The following is a 6,528-nucleotide window of genomic DNA, read 5'->3' on the forward strand; positions in this document are numbered from 1 at the left end:
TTCAAAATTCTTTGGTTTCCATTGCTATACAACCAGAATTTCCATCATCCCGGCCGGCCTTCATTGTTACACGAGCTACTACCTAGCTATCCGTTTTCCTATCAACACAGGGCCGACCAAACGCTTGCTCCTCTTTGCAATTACATCAGCATCACAAGACGGTAAATTTTCTTCCATAGCCATACTATGTTTACTTCACTTTTATCAGCGATCTAAAAAAGCTAACGAGAATGAATGACAAAAGACAAGTGTCAAACGAGCATCCTGAGTGAGGAGTGGGCCTATAATTTGTTCTATGTTGGGCTCGGTGTCTCTGTTTCCATGTCTCTCTGTCCTTCTTCTTAATTTTGATTATGATCTTATTCGGATTAGTGTGGTTGAGTTAGATTTAAAAACAGAACATAACTTTCATCTCAAAATGTCGGCTAGCATATGATGAAGTTTCACATGAATTTTCTAAGCATTTAGTAGTTTTAGCATTACTCTGAAAATTTATCATGCAGCATATTATTGCACTCCATGCAAGTTGCAGTCTCCATTTGCAATTATAGAGTGGCCTTGACTTGTCTACTAAAAACAACAACAATATAAGGTCATATGGGGCTTGGAAACAAACAACAAGCTGCAAAAATAAATGAAGAAGAAACCAATGCTTGCTTACAAATCATAACAACGATATATATTTTTTAAAATTAAATGCATTGGAAGTTTCCAAGAAGTAGTTTAAATTATGGAGCAATTAGGAAGGTTTGATTGAATAAAAAGCAATGGGAAGAAAACAAACATCAATAGACAAGTATATATGAATTGAAGTATGAACTGGTCTTGCAAATTCTTATGTAAGCATGTGGAAAGCTAATGACGCGTATAATGATTTCTATATTCTTTATCCTTTTATTTTGTAAAGGAGAAAAAGAAAAAGAAAAGATGAATTTAGTGGAGAATCATAAAAAGTTTGATTTGATATTATCGTACGATTATTGTCATGCAAAGAGTTTACATGTTCTAACTGTAAAAGTGTAATTCCATATATCCCTGTAGCCTTTAGGTTTGAGCGAACTGAAAATGAAAAATTTGGTAACTTCTTACGACAGCATGAAAAATCGCCTAACTTATCAGCGTTATCAGTGCAAGCTAAAACAACCGATAACTCTCAGTAAAATTTGGTGACTTCTTACGACAGCATGAAAAATCGCCTAACTTATTGCTAGAGGAAGTTTCTCAAGCATGGCAGAATTCATACTTTGAATATGAGACCGGGTCTTCTCCTTGTATTAGTATCAATATCCAAACAGTTGATGAGGCTGACACAATTCCCCTCTTTGACCATGATGGTCCATTGCTTCCATCCCCGTCATGCTTTAGGGTGGGAAATTTTAAGTTTGAATTGACCCAACTATATATGAGTGTAGATGAATTGATCTGACTTTCCTGTTATGAGATAGATTTGGGATGAAATTTCCACGATTCTTCATCTCTTTCTCGAAACAAAAGTAACCCTACGACTTTCCAAAAAATTACACAGGATTTGATTTTTTTTTTTTGTTTCGAAGATGATTTTACAATGATTCATGATGCAACAAGAGTTCACCTGCTCTTCCGCTTTTTGAATGAAAGTGCACCATGGACTAATTAACTTACCATGTAGAGTGTAGTGTTCCAATTAATGACATCACATCTGGGAATTATGGTGAAGAAAAGAGCCATAACATACAATGAATGAATTTTTGGAAGCAAGTGGTTTACCAAAGAACCATAAACATAAATGTAAGGTAACCCATGTGATGTGATAGAAGGTGACAGGATTAATCGATCAAATTTATGGTGGACAAATTGATCATTTTAAATTTTTGCGTATTTATGATGATGAAATTTTCCAGTGTGGATATTTTGAATGTTCAATGGCATACAGTATTTCTTTTTTAATCGGCAAAGGTAAAAAATTATCATTAAAAGGGCTTACTTTAAGCAAGCCAAAAAAGAACAAGAAAAAAAACCAAGTGCTTACAACAAGCCAAGCACTACCGGAGCCAAAACTCTTCCAAGACAAACTTTAAAAGGCACGCCCCTAAGAATCCACGATATCCTTAAGGCGCACCAAGGATTCACCTAAAAAAACAAAAAATGAAAGAACAAAAAAAATTAAACAGAAAAGAAAGAGTCGCAGTTTGCTTTAATTTGATCTAAATGCAACTGTCGCAAAGGATCTTTGTTAAAAATTATGTGCTAAAAATCTTCCCTTCCATCATTAAATATTATGTCGTTTCTACAATTCCAAATTTCCCAACATATTGCTGCCGGCAAAAGATTCCATAAAGCTTGACCAGTTGAAGAGAAGTTCTTCATACGCCATCCTTTGATGATTAAGTCGATACAATTCAGCATAACCCAATCTCTTTTTTGAAAGAAAAGAAGTACTTCCGTATTCTCGAAGCAAAAAGGCAGTGGAAGAGGAGATGTGAAGTCGACTCTCCATGTTTACGACAAAACAAACAACCATTCACTAGAAGTTTTCCTTTTTTATATAAGATATCCATTGTGGGTAGTTTCTTATGAAAAGCCTGCCATAGGAAAAAACCAATCTTGTGAGGCCATAATCTTGACCACACACTAAGGTTTTTAGCTTCAAGTTGATGCTCCTTTTCCACCCAAGAATAAGCCGATTTAACCGAGAAAGTCCCATTTTTTTCGATTGCCCAAGAGACAACATCATGATTGCCATCCATTCTACATTTCCTCTATGATCACTGAGAGGGCTATGGTTTCATCTATCTGAGATTGATTGAGCCTTCTGTCCAAGCCGAGGTTCCATGAACCACCATTAACCAGTGTTTCAGCGTATTTACGGATTGTCCAATTGTTAGCTGAAGATATACGGTAAATGTTTGGAAAGGTGACATTAAGAGGATGATCCCCCACCCAATGGTCTTTCCAGAATCTGATTGAGTTTCCATCCCCAACTTTTAGAATGGTGCACTGCTTGAAGGTGTTAAGAAGAGAGTAGATTCCTTTCCAAACACCACAGTTATTTCGTTGCTTCGGTTTTTTAGTTTCCTTGTCCTACTGGGTTGATTCATATTTGGATACAATACCATTCCTCCACAACGCTGTCTTTTCATGATTAAACCGCCACCACCATTTTGAGAGAAGAGCTTTATTCATACTCCTTACAAATTTAATTTGATGCCTAGCCCCCATGCTTTAAGCGGTAAGCAACATGTCTTCCATTTGACATAATGATAACCTTTCTTGGTGTATGAGGCATCCCATAAAAAAAACCCTTATGACCTTTTCAATTGCCTTAAAAACTTTTGGAGGAGCTATAAAGAGAGAAAGCATGTGTATGGGGATACTTAAAAAACACTTTTGATTAACGTTAATTTACCCGCCTTAGAGAGGCTTGAACGTTTCCAAGAGGGTAGTCTATTCTTGATTCTGTCAATGATACTTTCCCACTTCTGAGCGTCGAGTAAGGAGTCTCCCAGTGGGAGACCAAGGTACGAAGAAGGAAACACCTCTGGATTGCACCCTAACATCCTCGCCATTGGAGCCAAATTCACTGTGCCCGCCACACCAAAAATGCTGCACTTCGAAAGATTTATATGCAAACCTGTGAACATTTCAAAGCCAAGCAGATAAAACCTCAAGAAGTTCATTTTTTCAATGGAGTCGTCCAGGAATTTGTCTACAGTATTGCAACTCCTGTCTCCGATTGACGCATATATTTTCTCATCAAAAAAGGAAAAAAAGAAAATAGAACACAGAAGGTTAGTTATGAGAAAAATCTGATATCAGAATTTGTTGCGTCTGAAACAATAAAACACTCAAGAAAGATGTTAGAAATATGTAAGAATAAAAGGATTAATTTCTGGAAAGTAAATAGACACTCAATTGGACTGCAAACAGAGGACAGAGTCACGTGTTCAACACGCTGTCCTTAACACGATATTTGACCGGTACGCCTCAAGAATGAGTGATGCCTATACCCTGTGTTCAAGTTCGTATCCAGGATAAAACTGCCCGTTGCAAGCACTGTTAGCACTATAGTACTTGCCCACTCTTACGACCTCAACAACAATTGCACACGGAGTGAAAGATAAAGGACCACACAGGAGGAGAAGACGAAAAGAAGAGGATAGTAGCTCTTCTGGACACAAAACGAAATGAGAGAAAGTGATCGCTTTATATAGGGGAGAATAGAGAGAGGTCTCATAAACGCGCATTAAAACAATTTCAATTAATTCAGATTCTTTCCAACGGTTTGAAACGTTCATGCGTCATTATGTTTGATATAAAACGTTCATGCAAATTTAAATTTTAAATAAAAACGTTCATGCAAATTTAAGTTTGATATAAAAAATTCATGCAAATTAATGTTGATATAACGTCCATGCATAGACATAAAGCCGCCCAAAGATTTATTTTGTTTGAAATCTTTTAAGTATTAATTCAAAAATTCAAAAGGAGTTTTGCCAAAAAAGATAAGTCTTGACCCACACCCACACCCGAACCCGAACCCGACCCAACCGCCCGGACGGACGGCGGCGGCGTGCGTGCTTCGGTGCGAAGCACCGCGCGTGTGTGAAAATGTGTGATTACACCAACTAGCCCATTTCCTAAGTCCTCTCCCTCGCACAAAAGTGCTAATGACCCAAGGGCCACTCTAATATCAAAATTTTCAATACATATGGATAGGTATCATCTTTAGTTTTCCCTATGTGGGACTAAAGGTTCATTCACAGATAGTGAAAATGAGCTAGTGTCCTTAGTGACTAATAGATCCTAAGTTCCAATCCCACCAAGACCAAAAACCAAACTATTTTATAAACTCATTTTCTATAACAATCCCCCACATGAATGAAATACCGATAAAAAAAAATCTGAAAACGGAAAGCGAGAAATACCACTTAGGCAAGAGGTGTCCATGAGGTCTTGAACCTTTGCTTAGTGAGAAATTGCCGGAACTACTTGATGGAAAGTGAACGCGATGTCTTGAACTACCATCGTTTGGTGTAATCCGCGATAATAACCACGCGTGATATCTCTCTAGGTGCTGTCGAGTTCGTGCCGTTGTGTCCTTTTTGGCCCTGGAAAATCCCGTTTCTCCGAATGCTCTAGAGAATCAGCTCTTCTCATAGGAAGCGACCCACTTCCACATTCAGATAGGTGAGTTCTATCAAGAGTGTTTACTGCTACACCCCACTTCAATCTAAAATTGAAACTATAGAACTCATTGAGACTTAATAGAAAGTCATCCTCACATGCAGTCACACTATCACGTCTACACCATAGGGAAGGGGCAGAGAATGAATTCTCTGATAGTGTTTACCTTGACCCGCCACAAATTAGTTTCTCATTCGAAACCTTGATCTTGGGATCTCCAGTCAGCAAGGTTGAGTATCCTTCATGGCAAGTTTATTTAATGAGCCTAAGCCCCATCCCCTTAGATGCATTACTAACTATCTCCTTGGACAAACCTTTCGTCAAAGGGTCCGCGATATTCTCCTTGGACTTAACCCAATCAATGGAAATAACGCCTTTTGAGATTAGTTTTTTAGGGTATCGTGTCTTCTTTTTATATGTATAGACTTCCCATTATAGTAGCTGTTTTTAGCTTTAGCTATGGCAGCTTGATTATCACAATGTATAGATATAGCCGGCACAGGCCTATGCCAGAGAGGAATGTCTTCTAAAAAGCATCTTAGCCAAGCGGCTTCCTCTCCTGCTTTATCTAGCGCAATAAACTCAGATTCCATAGTGGATCGAGCTATGCAGGTCTGTTTGGAACTCTTCCAAGAAACACCCCACATGCTAGAGTGAAAACATATCCACTCGTAGACTTAGACTCCTCTGAGTCTGATATCCAGTTTGCATCACAAAATCCCTCAAGGACGGCAGGATACCTTTCATAATTCAAACAAAAGGTCAACGTGTATTTCAAATACCTCAACACTCTAAAAAGTGCATCCCAGTGTTCCTCCCTGGATTACAAGTATACCTACTTAACCTACTCACAGCATAAGCAATGTCTGGCCTAGTACAGTTCATCAAATACATCAGACTTCCTATAACTCGTGAGTATTCAAGTTGTGATACTCCATTACCTCTTTCTTTTTGAGTTTACAACAAGGATCATACGGAGTATAAGCAGGTTTACAATCAAAATGATTGAATTTTCTAAGCAAGATTCAACATAATGAGATTGACTAAGACTATAACCGTTAGAATTTCTCCTAATTTTCATCCCTAAGATTACATCTGCAGGGCCTAAGTCTTTCATGTCAAAGTTCTCATTCAGCATGTTCTTAGTGGAATTAATTACATCCATGTTTGTACCAAGTATAAGCATATCATCAACATACAAGCATACACATCACACAGGCATCATTTACAAGCTTAGTATATACACACTTGTCAGATTCATTGATTCTAAAACCACTAGAAAACATTACATGATCAAATTTTTCATGCCATTGTTTAGGTGCTTGTTTCAATCCATACAAATTTTCAGTTTACAAACTTTGTTTT

The sequence above is a fragment of the Papaver somniferum genome, chromosome 6 (genome assembly GCF_003573695.1).
Source record: "Papaver somniferum cultivar HN1 chromosome 6, ASM357369v1, whole genome shotgun sequence".
Taxonomy (NCBI): Eukaryota; Viridiplantae; Streptophyta; class Magnoliopsida; order Ranunculales; family Papaveraceae; genus Papaver; species Papaver somniferum.